General features: G+C 39.4%; 1 protein-coding gene across 3 annotated transcripts in view; it reads left to right on the plus strand.

Moving 5' to 3' along the window:
- The first annotated feature begins 16,354 nt into the window (after positions 1–16,354).
- Positions 16,355–17,573, plus strand: part of MAPK8 (mitogen-activated protein kinase 8) — a 144,671-nt gene continuing 143,452 nt past the window's right edge. The window contains exons 1-2 of one of the 3 annotated variants that reach the window (XM_040070896.2): positions 16,360–16,521; positions 16,634–16,717. The gene's annotated coding sequence lies outside the window, so the exon portion shown is untranslated. Of the gene's footprint in view, positions 16,718–17,573 lie in introns of all 3 variants that reach the window. The other 2 variants (XM_058421506.1, XM_058421505.1) reach the window with 2 other exon arrangements.

The following is a 17,573-nucleotide window of genomic DNA, read 5'->3' on the forward strand; positions in this document are numbered from 1 at the left end:
AATTCATCCCAAAATGGGATTTTTTTTTCCTCATTAAAGGCCTGTTTTTATGCTTCTTGTTCTAAACTATCTTCAACTTGCATTCAAAAATTTCATCAATATTAGTATAGATTCAGAGAAAATAAGTCTGCTAAAAATGAATAACTGTATTTTTTAGTTGAGAGTGTCTTAATTTTTATTGATAGGTTTTTTTTCTGTAAACAAAGATAGGTTACCTATGAGCACCTGCATAAAGCTAATTAGTCTTGAACCAAAGACAAAAGTATTGGGATAAACACTTTGTTGTTTCTTTTAACTGCAGCCGGAAAATTATGTCTTACTCTGTTAAGAGTAAAGAGAGCGTGTTCAAATACTCAGGAGACATGTCTACAGCTGGAAAACTTTTAGACATTGCCATTTTTGCTAATGGTGCCTGAGCCTAGCAAAGACAGCAATAAAAAGGGTTCCTGAAAGCTTCATCTAATAAACATTGCCAGGAAGTGTTCCTCAGCACCATGTTCTCTGTGCTAGTGGATTTTTAGAAAAGTTCTTGGCATAGTTGCACTTCCATCACCTGGAGTTCTACACAGTTCATGAGTCGTTTAAAAGTTAACAGTTAGCAATGAAGAGTTCAGATGTGGCCACCCTGTTACAGGGTAAATGGAAGTAATAGCATGGAATAGGACTGTTGAGAGTACTACCAAAGAACACATTCAGGTATGTGTTAGCCCTCTTGGACATGCCACACGCACTGGCTTAACCTCAGCAGCAGCAAGTTTGCCTGAAGGGCAGTTTAGAGAAATTTATTGTGCCTGCAGTTCTAGAGAGTAGGCTGGCAAAGCACCAAAGAAGACCATGGTCTGGGTCATTGTGAGGTGTCCACCAACCTCACTTCCACTGACTTGCTACCTGACCTTGCCTATAGTCTTCAAAGCCTGCAAGATAATCTTACTGTGATGAGCATAATGCTGAGATATTTTGGATTCACTTTCCTAAAGGGGAAAGTTCTTGTTTACCCACAGAACCCTCTTCAGGAAGTGTTCCTAAACACAGTTTAGGAAATTGCTGGCGTTTCCTCTGCAGAGTCTTGCCAGCATCACTTAAACTGGAATAACTACTTCTAGAGTAATAAAGCCTAATTTAGTTTCCGTGACTGATTCAGTGGCAGGCATCTTGATGGAGAACTATCAGTTATGCTACCTAAAATGATTTTTTTAGTCAGTTGGAAACTCAGCATCTGGTACAGAAGTTAATATATTATGATAAGGCCACCTAGGGGCAGCCCCGGCTCCTTGCTTGTGTTCACCCTTAGTCTGAACAGAACTCTTCCACTGCTGGTCTTTCGAGTCATTGAGGTTTAGCACTAAATGAAAGTTCCTAGCATCATTTCTGGCACTATAGCAAATGAGATCTGGTGAGAGAGAACACGTATCTCTCTTCTGTACTTAGTATCACAAAGCAGGTACCTGGGAGGTGGGTGAGGGTAACTCAGCTGTTAGCTGCTTAAAGCCAAGAAAGTTCTTGTTGCTCCGTTGGGATTCCACTGGAAAGGCAGCACTGGAAGATAAGAGAAGTGCCAACTGGAAAGGAAAAGGGACAAAATTTTTGCTATGAAGGAGTCAGAGAGCAAGTGAGCTTGCCAGAGAGGATAAAATAGGGAGATGACAGGGAATGGTGACTACTGGAATAACTAGAAATGGCAATTGCATGAATGACCCATATGGTAGAGACCAGTAATGACAAGCTGTGCATTCTCAGGAGCAGCTGTCAGTAGCACCCAGTAGAAAATGAAGCTAAATGAACTGTTAACTTCATGCTAATGACAAGTGCTCAGACTTCAGACCGCCTGGAACTTCTCTGGCAAAGGGCACTGATTGGCTCCCAGGCTGCTGCTGACAGTAAGGAGGCCAAGGACTGAATGCTCCTTTCCCTCTTGGGGTGGTCCTGCTGGTCTGAGGGAGCTGCGTGTGTGGCAGAGACCCTCTCCCTGCCACGGCTTGTCTTGTACCTATTCTGCAGACAGAAGGCCTCTGTCTGCAGACTTGTTAAACTGGCATCTTCGAGCAGCAGTAGAGTCATTAAAAGAAACATGTAGGAAGGGAGAGTTTATTTTGCTGATGCTCTTTATTTTAATCATACAAAGAAAATGACAATTTTTATATAGAAGCCATTAGGGATGCAGGAGGCGTCGGTTCCTAGCTCTGGGGTTCTTTCTTTTAAACAGACTGTGGCAATGCAAATACAGCCCGTCATGATATTTATATCTTTAATTCTTGCATTCACCGCATTACTAACACACTGATGGGTCCCTTGTTCTTCATTTGTCTATTTCCTTAAACTTTCTGCCCTCTTTTTTATTATTATTATTTTTTCTGTCATGTGTGCAGTTCTTGAAGGTCGATCAGACGTCACGGATAGAGCCATTCTGTTCATGGGCTCGCAAGCAACTTGTTTATGAATGAAGAAGGCTTTGTGAACTTCCAGGGACATGCTGAGCTTTTTTATAAAACTACCAGTGGGACAAGGAGCTTGGGAAAGTAAGGCCTCTTACAGATACAGAAAACAGAGGCACTCTGCCAAAAAACCTGGGCTGACATTCCAGTTTGTCAGAATCTTGTCCAAGTAACAAGTTTCTAGAAAACAGATCAGGTATCTGCATGTCCAGGGTTCAAGCTGACCGTACGCGAGTGCAGGGCAGTATGTATGCAAGGACACTGCCACAGCACCTGCTTAAAATTTGACTGTAAAAGTATCGTAACATGAATAGGTCAGGAATACCAGAGCTCCATGGAATAGAAAACAGATAGATAAACACACCTTAAAAAAAAAAAACAAACAACCCATAACTCTTGGGAGTGTACTACTACTTTTTTAAAGCCAAAGTATGCAACTGATTCTTAGATATTTTAGGCATCAGTAGAACAATTAGAAACAATGCTTTGAGTATCTTGGATTTTTTTGAATTTTGGATTCTGTGGCCTCTTACATGTATAGGACTCCTACTGCATTTAGCTGGGGAAAGAGGAGGGGAACCAGTAGACTCTTTTACCTGGCCTAAATTTGTTTTTCTTTAATTTGAAATTTAGGTGCCAACACAGTTGAAGCCAGCTGCATGCTGTTTACTGGAATTTTCATTTTTGTGCTCATTCCAGTTCCTTCAGGGAAATATTGATCTCCTTCCTGAAAGCATCTCTAGGAGCACACAGCAAAGTAAAACGGAGGTGGGCAAGCAGAGGTCTGAGCCAAGCCTCAGCATCCTTCCATGTCAGTTGGCTCTGCAGTCCCTGGTGACTACATGTAGTCTGCTTCAAAATGTCTTTGGCAATTTTTTTACACAAAGGTAGTAAGGACAAAACCTGAAGAAACAAGCCAGTAATGCCCAAAGCTCTATCCATCAAACAGCCAGAGTAGTCTGAGGATGCTTGCTGACATGAAAGGAAGACTGATTTGTGGAAAACTTGGTTACAGGTACTTCTTGCTTGTTTATTGCTCTAAGAGTCAGATTTGCTCTAACTTTCCTTTCCCATATCATCATCATCATCGTCACAACATCATCACTTTTCTCCTTCAGGGTCCTCATTTCCTTCTACACATGCCGTTGTCTCTTGGGGTATTTCTAGTTCCATGCGTGAATTTCTCTTTTTGTTTGAGTCAGTCAGTCAGTCAGTTTGTGTGGATGTGGCAGTTCAGGGACATAGTTTAGAGCTGGAATTGGCAGATTTAAGTTTATCATTGGACTTGCCTGAACTTTAAGGTCTTTTTTCAACCTAAATGATTCTATAATTTTATAAGCCTATGATTCTCTGTCCCATGACATCCCAGGGCACAATTAAGCCCTGTAGATAAAAGGGAAATGTTTCTCTTAATCTCAGATTTGATGTTTTAGCCAGTAGACTAAATCAGCAATTTTGGCCAGCTCCTGAATCTCTCATTTGAAATATGTCCACCATAGCTCTACCTCATTATTGTGTACAGGGAAACATTCATTTTTGCTTCCAATGACTTTGGGTTCAGCCAGATTTTAATTGGTTTTAGGGAGAAAGATAAGGCTCACCTCTGGCATGAGAAACTCAGTGTATTTCAAGTCCATTTTCAGCAGAACCTTCTGAAAAAATAGTTGTAAGTGTATATTAAACATGCACAAAACAGTATCTCACACTAATTTCATTGTTGGAAATGTCTAACCTTTTGCAGCACGACGTGCAAAATAAAATAATAATTCTCTGGCATACATTTAGCATGTGAAATTTCTTTTCTAACAGCTAATTTTGGCACAATCATGTAACCATCCAAAAAAAAAGTTAGGTATTGATATGCCTAATGGCTGTAGGACATTTGGTACTGGTCACCTTGTACAGCTTAGAGTAAAAAAATGGCTTTGAAATAGTGTCTTTGTTTTGATAATTCAGAATATTTTTGAAGTGCAAATTAAATCTCCCATGCTCCAGACGTATTCAGTATGGGTATAGTTTTTCCTCTAGGTATCTATCCTGTCCTATATCCTAAATATGAAGTTCATTTCAAGATGAACTATTTCCTAAGCTGGGATTTCAGGCCTTGCCAAAGCTGGAGATAAAAAAAACCCACCAATCGAAGTGAGAGAAAAGTTTAGAGGGACTGAAGAATACCTGAGCTGTACTTTTAGAAGATCGATAGCTGTTTTCTTGAGAGGAGGCAACTGTACAACTGAGTAACTGAATCAGGAAGGAAATTGTCTTCTGTATAGGCATTAGTGTGGAAGAAAGAATAAGGAGTATTTTATACTTATTGTCTTGAATGGATTCCCCGGAATTAACAAACCTAAAATGTTATTGGAGAGATAATTAACTGTGGAGGCCATTGAATGCTGCTTTCAAGATGGAACTAGGTTGGTTGGAATTCAGCTCAGAAGACTAAATCACCATGTGAATTACTTTTTGTGTTTAGACTGACAAAGGAAGACTGAATCCAAATTAGAGACCCTTGCAAACTTACCTTGGAGGCTGGGGGACAAAATCCTGATCTATACAGTTGCCATACCAAGTAGACATTCATCTGCTTTCCATAAATGGAACATCACTGGTACTCATTTAGCAACTCCGGTTGGCCTTAAGGTGAGATCTGAATTGTGGAGTGACAATTTCATATTTTGTGCCTTATCTGATACCAAAGTTTCTTTTGCTGCAAAGATCCAGCCTTATGACTCTGACGCTAGGAATTCCTTCTGCTCTGAAACTTCCCATATAAGGATTTAATAAAGAAAGAGGATTTTTATTTATGCCAAACTCTGTTTTGCTGTTTGGAAGCCATTAGAAAATTTTACGGGTGCTAATTGATTCAATATTTTTTGACAAAATATTGACATGATTGAGACCTTGCTGTTTTTCATAGACAAAGTCAGCACCACAGTTTGTTTTCATTCTTTACAAAGGCTTTGCAGCACACGTGATAAAACCCCTTCTTCCTCTGCTTATCTCCTATGAGCTTAAAGTACAGATGGCAGAGTTTTCTTAGGCACGTGCATAGATTCAGAAGGGGCAGGCTCTAATAATCCTAATAATCACACAAAGCCTCTCCTTCCTTTCATTTCTGTCAGCTGCCACTCAGATCCTGGCTTCAAAACTCCTTGACTGGTGAGCTGCCCAGTGCACCGCATTGTCTCCGTACCTTGTAAGGGGCAGAAGGATGTTCAGCCCGTCTTGCAGTAGCCAGAGCAGGAAGTTCTGCCAGTAATAATGATCTGGGAGACCTAAGCTTTCCCTAGCTACACACACAAGGTCCCTGGAAGTTTTAGGGCCGCTCACGTAGAACAGCTGGTGACAGTAGCAGTAATAAACCTGGAGCAGTTCCTGTTACTGTAGGGTGAGTAGGGTAGGGAGCCAGTGAGTCTCTACAAAAACCTGTATTGTGCTAGCCACAATAAACACCTCTGCCTATGATTAAGATATAGGTCACCAAGCACTCAATCAGTACCCTTTGCTGTAGGTTGGAGAACAGTGGTCTAGACCTGAGGGCTGTGGGTCAAAGTCAAGCAAGATACCTAAGTGATGCCCATCTACAGAAGATGGCAGATGTCATGCAGAATGTTATCCTGGTGCTGAGGGGAAAAAGTGCCCTGATGGGACTTTGCTGAAGGCAAAAGAGAAAGCACATGAAAGGTTGCCTAAGCCAAATATTTCCCAATTCCAGTTCAGAAACAGGTATTCTTTAAGTCCACAAATAACTTCCACACTTGAGAAATATCAAGTTTCTGTCAGAATGATCCCACTCAATTTATGTTCTTTAACTCACAAAACAGACTCATCTTGGCACCCCAGTCTTGTTGCTTCCCTTCTTGTTCCATGCTTTGGTCAAAGTACTTCTCCTTATCACTATTTTCCTGCCTGATGCTCCTAGAATTCTGTCTATCTTTAGTTATTTGTTCAGAGCTCTTTCTTCTTTACAATTTCCCAATCTCCCAGGTGTTTATTGCACTTTCTTCGGGTAAGGAACTTGCAGAAAGTTTTTTGGAAAAAAAGCTGATTATCTCTTGTCCGCAGAGATTCATGCTCTATTTGCAAGTGTTGGTAATTTAAATATATTTTTGGAAATAATTATTCTTATAAGACAGGATTTTTTGTCTATATGGAGGGGCTGAACTATGTCTATAGTATCATGCTAGCTTTGGGCAAGACTTTGACCCAGTTGTCCACATAAGCTATATATTCTTTCTTATTCCATTTCTGGTCTGAAGTGACCCACTGATTGTAAATTAACTACGGCCTTGGACACAAACTGACACATGATTAATTTTTATTCATGATTCATTTTTATTCTTACAGACAATTCACACAAACCAGAAAAGGAACTTCTGCAAACTCAGGCTGAGCTACCGAAAACCAGCTAGGTGTAGCTGTGAGATCTCAGACTTGTAAACTTCAAGAGGCAATGAACAAAGAAAGGCCTGACAAAATTTTAGGGAAGAAGTTAGTGGAAATATATTAGACACTTCCTTGAAAGCAGGGATCAAGAGTCAACACAGTAAAAATTACATAGCAGATGATTGATCTGAAGAACTCATTGGCACAGATGTGGAGACTGAAAGTTTACTGGGTTTTCAGAAACAGTTAGATGAATGTGAACAACCAGGGCAAATTATGAGGAATATGAAATTCTTGTGCTTTGTAGAACAAGCCAACTGTAATAGCAAGTTCTCTTCAATTTACAATTGCCTTTTGCTGTCAAAGAAAAGCTGGTTACTTTCTGCTCTGATCATTCCTTTCCTGCATACTTTCTTTTTGGCATACAGTACTTCAAGCATGACCAGAAGTACTGTGATTTCTGTGGAGCCACAGATGAGACTTTAAGACAACTGTGATTTCTTGGGGAATGAAGGTACATAATTTTAGCTGGAGAGTCCCACGTCAATACCATAATTTGTATTCTGTATAACATTTTTTTCCCAGCATTGGGAAATATTCCAGTATTTTTTTACACCAAACCAGTATTCCACAGAGCTCCACAGTACAAGTAATTGTTATTTTTATGCAGTGGATATTGAAAAAATGGTGAATTTTGCTCTTAAAAAAAGAAGAAAAAGTATGTGTGTGTGTGTGTGTGTGTGTGTGTGTGTGTGTGTATATATATATATATACACACACACACACACACACACACACATATATGAAAAAATTCTAGAATAAAAATCTTATAGGAATAGGAGAATTTATTGAATGGATTGTCCCATCCTGCATTTTTGAACCCTCTACTTTTACATGATTTGCATGATTTGGAAAAAGTCTTTTCTTTGGATGTCTAATCACATGTACTAACTGCCGTAAAGATCAGTCTTGAAGAAATTGGAGGCCTGTGCATTAGCAGAATGAAAGCCAGGACTTATTTCTCAAAGTTTTTACCTATGTAAGTCTTCTGGCATGGTATGCTTACTATGCTCCTTGAATGTAGCAGTAACACGCCCTGTCCTCTTTGAAAAAGGTGTGATCAAGCAGCTGCTGCTGCAGGAGCCCTGTGACTTAGCAATGTCCTGCTGAGCTACAAAAAATATACTGAAAAAATAAAAATTCACAAAAGCCGTTTGGAAATGAAGACAGGTTAGTTTCCACATTGAGACTTCAATGAAAGCATACTCAATCTATTTGAATGGAATATAAAGGACTCTTGCTTTTTCATTCCGTATTTCCATCTCTGTATGAGTCAGAGGCCATGTTATCCCAGGTGTCCAATGGCTTTTCCGTACCAGCACAATATAATTAAGGCACAGGTGGTCTAGAAGCACAGGTAGTGCTGCTAGCTTGGCTATGGAAACAATGAACTATAACACTCTGTGATAGTGATGGCACAATTTATACAGTGTATTAAAGTTTGCAGTAGACCATACCAATCATGTCTCATTGGAGATCTGAATCTGAACAAAGGATTTGCACACAATTCCTGAGAAATTCTCAAAAGCAGAGGTGTTATTTCTATAGCAGTAATATTCTTTAGGGTTAGGGGTATTTTAACATGTAGGATAAGACACGTGAATAAAACAATCCCGAAGTCTTGGAAGTAAGCATTTTTTAGATCTGAAGAATATATTAGATTAGTAGTTCCTATTAAACACTTAGGCAGTCACAACTGTTATTGAGTTGCCATTAAGTTAATGGGAGCTTTGCTTAGTTTGAAAGATCTTACCTTGAACCCAGTCTGATCTGTGAAAAACTCTGGGCTCGGCCCTACTCTTTGGATGTCCATCGCATAAAATAATTTTCATCTATAACATGTTGACACTATGCAGCATAGTTTTTGTTCTTAAATTCTTAAATCCTTAAATCAAGAATTGCTGCAGTCATTTGGATAGTGCATGATAAAAACCGTCAGGATTCAGAAGGCTATTGGCAGAGACAGCTGAAGGAAACATCAAGAAATCATTCTTAATTTTCCAGCACCCAAAATCAGAGCTGGATGAAAAGTTCCGTTCTTATTCCCCATAAGTACTTTCTGTAATTGGCAAAATTGCCTGTTATTGTTCGAGTGTGTTTGGATCTCCTGTGGTAGGTTTTATATGTTTGAGAATTGACTGGAAAGAAAAGCAGTGGTTTCCCAAGTCACTGTTCCATTCACACAGACTGAGCTGGAGGTATGAGATTAACAGGGTCTGACATGAATGGAGCTCCTTCTCTCCCAGGCCTATTGGAAAACAAAACACACACCGGCATACATTTGAGGAACTGTGAGTTGACTTTGGAGAGCACTGGTATTTTTACACGATAACAGTCTATTGGATTCCCTCATAAGTCTTTCAGTTCTTCATTACATAAGGACTTTTCCTGAACTGCAGGGCAGAGAGCAGCATGTATGTAATCGCTGTTTCACACTAATGCATCACATGTGCTTTGGATTTCAAACATCAATATTTGTAGGAACATACAGTAGGGCTCTTTCTGTGAGCAGGGACTGGATTCTCACACTTACCACCCTTCATGGACTCTTCATAATTCACTGAGCATGGGCTTTGCTTTTTCTTTATTTAAAGTTTGTACTTAAAAGTGCCCCTTTATATTTAAGTACCATAGAACCCTTCAGTAATAATCCCAACATGACATTTACAAGAAGAAGCTTTCTTATACCTGGATATTGCTGTACAATCTTTATTTCTCTCCTAAGATAATTGTTTTAATCAATCTTATCTGCCAGGTTTTCATCAGATGGGGATGTGCATCAATTTCAATGGTAACTGATTTACAGCAAGCAAAGGGTTAGTCTAATCTGATTATTGTTGTACATTAGACAGAGAAATGTGTAGCAATATTTTTAGAATGTCCCTTTATTATCTGGTTGACTTGTTTGAAATAGTTCTTGTTGATTGATTTTGTAATACTACAGAGGAAAGTTATAACCAACCACTGTCTCACAGACTATAGGAGATCAAGGCACAGAAAGAATTTAATGTTAAGTGCAAAGGCTCCTTATATCTGGTGAGACAGCATAGATGTTTTAGAATGGGAATCAAAACAGCCAGTGCTAAGAGCTGGAAGCCACACAGAGTAACCAACTGGAAATGTTAAGCACAGAGCTTTCTCTGAAACAGAGGTTTGTGTTCCAGGTTCTTCTGTCAATCCATCCATCCATCTATCCATCCATCCAATCCGTGCCATGAATCAGCTCCTGAATATAGGCACCTATAAGTCTTTCTGCAGAGAATGGAGCAGGGCTCATTGTCCTGTAAGCAAAACAGGACACAGCACTTATATGAGAACAAAGTAGCTGGTAATTTCCCCCAGAAAGGAGGAGAGCTGAATTTGGTGTCTCCCTACACCGGGCTGAAGCCTAAGGGAGTTGAGCACATCACTTAATAATGAGGCTGTGTACTACTGTGAGGGAAACTCACTTTTGACCCCTGAAGAAACTTTCCAGTTGCATTCAGACTTCACCAAACATCTAAATGTGAAAAGAACTACATTCTTCCTTTAGTAACACCATGGCAAAACTAATCATATAACTACAATTGCATGACAGATGTTGGCCTTGTATGTCTCAATTATTTCACCTGCTTGGGTTGTAGGCTCCAAAGATCTCAATGGAAAAAAGTGTCCTGGTTCTAAATATGCTGCTTGCATTTATCCACAGCTAATCTGTAAAGAAATAATAAAAACCTAGAAAGTAGGATTCTGAGAGAGAATTGCTCTAATTTTCTTTTGCGTGCTCACAATGAAATGCTTCTGAGTGCTCATAACGGCAGACAGCTTCTGTTAGCTGCCTTTTGCCTGCTGAGTTAAACAGAAAGAAAAATGTTAATGGTCAGAGCTTGTCAGCAGTACATTGCCATTCACGTTTAGTCACACTTCACTATTGTTTTGTGTAGTTGTTAGGTTACAGATATTTTTAGGGTCAAAAGGGGAGTGGATTCATCCCTCTGGAAACTTTATTAAAGTTTCAACTCATGTAAGTCCTGCAATACCCACAAAAATCTGTTCACTGACTTCTCAAAAGTTGATTCAATGGGAAATGTGAGAAATGCTTCTGAAAAATCAGCATGTAATGCTTTCTACCCCTTTGATAAAGCTATGCTTCCAGTGTAGCATACTAATATGTTTTTACTTTGCAAACTTTTTCATCAAGAGATATTAAGTTGCTGTAGCTCAGATGCTGACTAATGTAAAGGAAAAGATTACAAACAGACAGACACAAATGAGCAGAGAAAGCTCAGTTACAGGGTTAAATATATCTGAGTTTAATTCCATTCCTTCAGTGACAATGGATGATTCACTTGGCTTTCCTGTGCCTGGATGTAAAATGAAGTGAATACAGGTTTCCTCTGTGCATCTTGTGTATTTGTACTGCAGGAACTTGGAAGCAGAAACAACCACTTGCTATGTCTTCAGAAGATAGGTTGGTAGAACTGGGTGCATTTTCTGATTTTTTAATTTTTTTATGGAGGATATAGTGATGATTCGGAATTAAGTGAATGCCATTCTTTAAGTCTGACTCACAATATTACATTCTTTATGTGAGGGCAAAATTTGCTTTCTTCTATAAACCCAGTTTTTACTGGCATCTCTACCAAAGGACTTTCCTTACTCTGTTGAGTTTCAAATGTGACATGGGTGGGCTGAAGGCAGTTGAGAATTTTACTGAATTTGAAGTTATTTGAACAAGCTGTTTCAAAGTTGCAGTACTTGGTGAGCGAGAGAAAAGGGTATTTCTTCAGTGCTTCCCCCGCCCCCCACAACTTTGCCCTGGCCTACCAATCAGTCAGACAGTTAAAACGTTAGAGTTGTATGTAAAATCTGATAAACACTACCACACGCCCTCTGACAGGCTAGTGTACCAAACAGAGTCCTCAGGCTGTTGGAAAGCATGTTTGGAAAGTGATGTAGCTATGAATTTTGGAATAGCATTCCAGTCTCCAGCATATTCCTGGGGGAAGCAACCTATTCTGATGTTTTGTTGTAGTTCAGTAAGCAGCTGGTTCAGCCATAGAAGTTACAGGGAGCGCAGTCAGGGGTAGAGCAGAGAGTACACAGTGGCAGGGATGGTGAGGATGACCTCTCTAGGACACACAAAGCTTCAGTGAGCAAAAGGGATTTTTACATGAATTTACTTTCTATTCCTTACTGGGAGAATACATACAATGTTGTCAAATCCCCAAATCAGAAATCAAACTGCACAAAATCATGAAACTGACTTTTCACGATGACCAAAAGGACTACAGTGCTTTTGAGCACAAGTTTGGCATTTATTTTCTTTGCATCTTGGTCTTCTGAAAGTAATGGGTTTTCCTCCTGCAAGAGTCACAGAAGCCACTCAGATGTGTAAGTCCTGTGCTAGATATACTTTTGCTGTTCTTGTTTTATGGCCCTGTATGAAATGCAGCAATTTCACCTGAAATTGCAGTCTGCTTTTGAAGGCACCTTATGTTATTATCAGTGCCACTTTGAAGCAAAAAAGGGTTTTAGAGGTTAAATTGCTCCTAATGGTAGGCAGGTATAGAACAGAGGAAGCCATTATCCAGGTTTCTCTTGCCATAACTGGGGGAATTGAGGTGTGCACGGTGTAAGAGTTTAGCTCCAGGGTGGGTTGTGTGTCTTTTATGAGGTAAGAAATAGAGATGAGGATGGAATTTTAGATCCAAACATTTCTGTGCCTAAAGGGGCTATGAATGAAAATCCTTAAAAGATGCTGTTTGCATAAGCCTTTGCTCTACAGTGGCTTGTATTAAGGGAATAGTAAAATATATCTTTTCCTATCTCAGAGTAATCAGTGCCACGAATCACAGTTTTCCTGTATATCTGAATCAAAAACATTTCAATATATGGGAAATAACTTTAGTGTCAGCAACAGTTGTTTGCTATTGAGTACTTCTTTCAACTTCATAAAGATATTAAGTTGCAGGGGGTGAGATATCCTAATAAATTGTCTGGTTTTGAAATTTACCCATCAGACGTGGAATCAATGAGCTGGTAGTTCATTGAGCTGCATTAATCTTAACTATAAGCTTAACAAAAGCCCATTTAATAAAGAGTGTGTGAGAACAGAAGCAGGGTGCCTCCATCTCCAGACGACTGTGTACAAAGCCTCTGCACAGCCCTGGGTATAGTGAGCTGCTTGGCACTGCTGCAGGTTTACCCTGGCCATCACACTCCCTGGCCTCTATTCTGCACCTCCTGCCCATAAGCCATTTCATACGCCTCATGAAAAGGGCTTAAGTTTTCCTGTCAGCCTAGGGGTGAGTGAGCCATTGTGGGAATGATCAGATTCCTCTCCACTCCTTCTGGGGGAGATGTGGGCCCAGTGATTTAGTACAGGGTGACCAAGACAAAAACAGTGCATTTGATTTTTAGAAAGAGACATAGAAAGGACATTTTTCTTGAGAAAACCTCTGACTGGAAAGAGTTGTTTTAAACTTTCTGTTTGAAACTCTGCTTGCTGCCCAAATGCAGGAATGGCAAGTAGGATAAGGGAAGCGTATTGCTTCCGTTCTTCTGTATTACTACCTAATGAAAATTCACCAAAACACCTGGGGCTGATTGGCAAGTAAGAATTCCAGTTTTTAAAACAGATATTTCAATTTTTTTTTTTTTTCTTTTTTTTTTGGCTATGCAAATAAAACATTCCAAAATAGTCTGTCAAAAAACCTTTACCAAGGGCTTGCAACACCTAAGTTCACATCACTGGTATGGTTTTCCTAGAGCAGAAACTTCAGTGTGATTTTCTTTTATGCACTGACTGTCCCTTTAGAGACCGCTTTAGCCTGGGCTAAAGGCTGCTTTTGCAGTTTGGTCAGAAATTCCATCCTGGACCTGAACTTCCTGCTTGGTGTTTCACCTCAGCCACTGCGATGTGTGAGGGTGAATCAGTAACACCCAACACAACATTTTTATCTGGAAGATAAACTAAATGTATTGATGAGCTTAAAGTGTGACTAGTTCTTGTGCTGATTCGTTCAATAATATTGTGTCTCTTTTTCTGCTTGAAAAGAATAATTTGAAGTCTTAAGCATCTGCCTTAGATCAAAAGGCTTTAAGAAGCTCAAAAAAATAATCTTATTGAAGTTAAAACAAAACACCTACAGGAGGGAGAGATTTCTGTTTAATCTGTTGATAAAATATATTTTAACAGTTTCTAGGACAGGATATAATTCCCTATTGCAATAATTTTCAAAAAGTATGCTGGATTCTCTGTCACTGACAAGTACTTGAAAAGACACCCACCATAACTTTAAAGCAACACTACAGATTAACCATGTTCTGTAAGGTTGTTGCAGGAGTAGCTGTGTTGTCTTGTATAAATTATCATGGTTGTCCCATATGATTTTAAAGTTTTCCCATCTTTGAACCAAAATATGCTTCACATAGTGCAAGATTAAATATTCTTCAGGACTCTTTCTCCATGTTTACCACATATCCTGGAACTTCCCTTAGAATTGTGTTCATGAGATTAATTATTAGAGATTATTCCTGCTGATATTTTTTTTCCTGACAGTTGTACACACACTGGGGGTGTCATGTGAGAGTGCGTGGAGTGCCTTGCTACAGCTCTGGGTGCAGGCGATCCCAGATCTGCTGCTGTTTTGTCATTGGCCTTGAATCACTCAAGGAACAGAAAGCTTAAAGATAGAATTTCTTCCACTATTAATATAACAGGACACTTGATAAATATGGAGCCCCAGGCAGAATTTGCATTTAATGGCTCCAAAATTCAGGTGTGCTATGAAGAGGGTTTGGTATTAATTTCCTTAGGGGTCTTGCCTCTCTTTCTTTGTTGTATTTTTATGTGCTCACTGGAATCTCTGATGTTTGAATGAGGTGGGTTTACTGAGCACCTGGAAACTGGTTTATGATTTCTGATGCCTTGTATCCTTGTTAATTGACAGTCCACAGCCTTCAGCCCTTCTGGTACCATGTAGTTCTGCCAAGCCACAGTAGCTCAGCCTCACATCTTCTGGCCCGTGCCTCCCCTGGGGCACAGAGCGAGCTGTTCAGCTCCCAGCACTGACAGATGAAGGTAAACATTTTGGGATAAGCAAATCTAGTACTCTTTATTTGCACACCTAGGAAAAAAATCAAAGTCAGCCATTCATCTCTCCTGTTTGATAAACACAGAAGCTGACCAGGCTGCACTGCATGTGGTTCCCCTGGGGATTGTTTTCATAAGACTTCATGTGAGGATTTTTGTTGCTGTTTTTGAAAACATTTTGAGGTTGGATTGCAAATGTGATGTCCTCATTTACAGCCTTTCCTGAACCATAAATCAAGGCATATGTAATTAAATGAAACAGATAGTCAAAACCTTGACTAAGCTGTTTATTGAGCCTGGAAGGGAAAGAGATCCTGTGGTTTTATGAAAAATCAAATATAAAGATCCACTTATAAAATTTAGTTGTCAGGGTTCAGGTACGGTGGCAGTGATGCATGATAGCAGGTAGCATTGTATACTGTCTACTGAAGAAGCCCATTTACTAAGGCAAAAATGTGGACTGGAAGACACTTTGCAGTAAGAAATGAGAGCTATTCAACTCGACTTGCTCAGGCCTGTGAAATTTTTTTTGGGGGGTGGGGGGGAGTTTCCATGACAAAAAGCCAAAATTTGTCTTGCTTCCCCCCTCCAGCATTTTTTCTACTATTAATTATAAAAAGTGGAGATTTTTTTTAGAATCAAATGATGTGTCTCATCTTCTAAGCTCCTTTAAACTTGACTTCTATGAAATAAAATTATCTTTCAAGGAGAGTGTTGTTTCTAGTTAAAAAAAAGTTTGCATGAGAGGAGAACGAAAATATCAATCTTCTTGCTGTAAAAATTTTTGAAATAGATGTTTGTGAAATGTTTTCACCATACATTTTTGTGCATACCTAGATACATGTATACATGTTTGTTATATTTATTATACAACCATTGATGCAAGTAAATAGGGCTTCCTGAGCTCATTTCTTCCTTGAAGTACTCTTTAACCAATCTAGCTTCAGCTAGGCCATATTGTGTTCTATTTTACAAATATACAATGAGCAAATTTCTTAAAATCATGGCAGTGCTTCCCAGGATGGGAATCTCTCCCTTTCCTTGTTCTGCTTCTGTCCTTGGACCATGCACACCTCATTACTGTTTGTTGGAATCTGCATGTGAGTGTTAGCAGTAAGTCACTACCCTTTTCTTCACCACTGCCTTCTACTTGCTACTTCTTACCTGGCAAATGAAAAAGGACCATTCATAGCAGCTGATCCGTTCTGGATTGCCCCTGGACATTTCCCTGTCTTGGCCATCTGTGCTTGTCAGCTGCAAACATTTGAAAAATCAAGATACCCCTGGTGCCTGGTGCTGTGCTCTCTTCTGCACCTAAGGAAATCCATACCTTCGTAGCTGCAGCTGCCAATGAGCCTCTCTTTTCTAAAGCTGATCAAGGCTTTCTGTAGCTATGGCTCTTCAGATCTCTTTAAGGTTGTAAAGAAGTTTTGAGCAGCTGCAGCTTTTACTAAGGTGACCAACCCAAAATCCTGTATGGAGTTGGGGTTGTTTAATGGGCAAATTGGTTCAGTTGCAAGGATTTCCAAATGCAGAATAGAATCTGAAGTGGTACTACCTCTCAAGGTAATGGAGCTGATCTCTCCAGACTAGCTTTTCCAGAAACCTCTACAGGGATGTAATTGGTGCTGGAGGTAGAAAGATGGGAAGTGCACACACAACAATTTGTCTTTCAAAGAGACAGCAGCAATGAAAGCCAGCTCTTACTCTGTGTCTCTGGGAGTGCCGGCAATCAGCAGTTGCTACTATCAGTGAGCTCAAGGTATGTTTGGAGAGGTTATATTTTATCATCAGTTCCTTCCACAACAGTGATGTGTAGCTGGAGGATGATGAATGGAAGTGGTCATGATAAAGATTGTGTGGGAGGGTGTGGGAAAGCTGGGGACTTAGCTTGGAAGTGGCAAGGGAGTTGGAATGACAAACTGTTCATGAAATTTTCCATTGGTATTCATGCTATTTCAATCTGATTTTTAAATTTGCAATGGGCTATAAAACATATCTTTAAAAAGAGAGTGCTTAAACCCTCTTCTTAATAACCAGTAGGATTTTATGAACTTTATCTCATTACTAGTCAGATGCTAATAAACGTTACCAGTTCTCTCTCTTCAGAATTCCAGCCTGAAAAGCATATAAGAGTCATAAAGTTAAAATTTCACACACGAAACTTGTCTAGTTGGTTGCAAGCAGAATTATGTACAAGTTAAAACTTGGGGCAGAGGTGTTTTTAAAGTACTGATTAAAGATGAGATACTGTCATAATTTTTCTTTTTATAAAACTGGGTGCAGCAATAAGTTCCTTCTAAGACGGAAATTTTGGAGTGATTCTATCCTCCTTATCTGTTGGTGTGTGACTAAATAGGATCTAGTAGGCTACATGCTGCCTGACAGTATACACTATTTATCTGTGAATATAAGCAGAATTCTAGGTCAGATAATAACTGATGTTTAAAATACAGATACTATTGGGTTTGATTAAAGTTTTTTTTTATTAAGTTTAATTTCTTAGAGATTCAGGCTCAAGTATGAGATACTTAGATTAGCAGAACCTGTGGGTCTTTATGGAAATTACACAAGCAGATTATTTCTGAAAATGAAGGAAGTTAAATTTTATTCCCCCA

This window comes from Hirundo rustica, chromosome 8 (genome assembly GCF_015227805.2).
Source record: "Hirundo rustica isolate bHirRus1 chromosome 8, bHirRus1.pri.v3, whole genome shotgun sequence".
Lineage (NCBI taxonomy): Eukaryota > Metazoa > Chordata > Aves > Passeriformes > Hirundinidae > Hirundo > Hirundo rustica.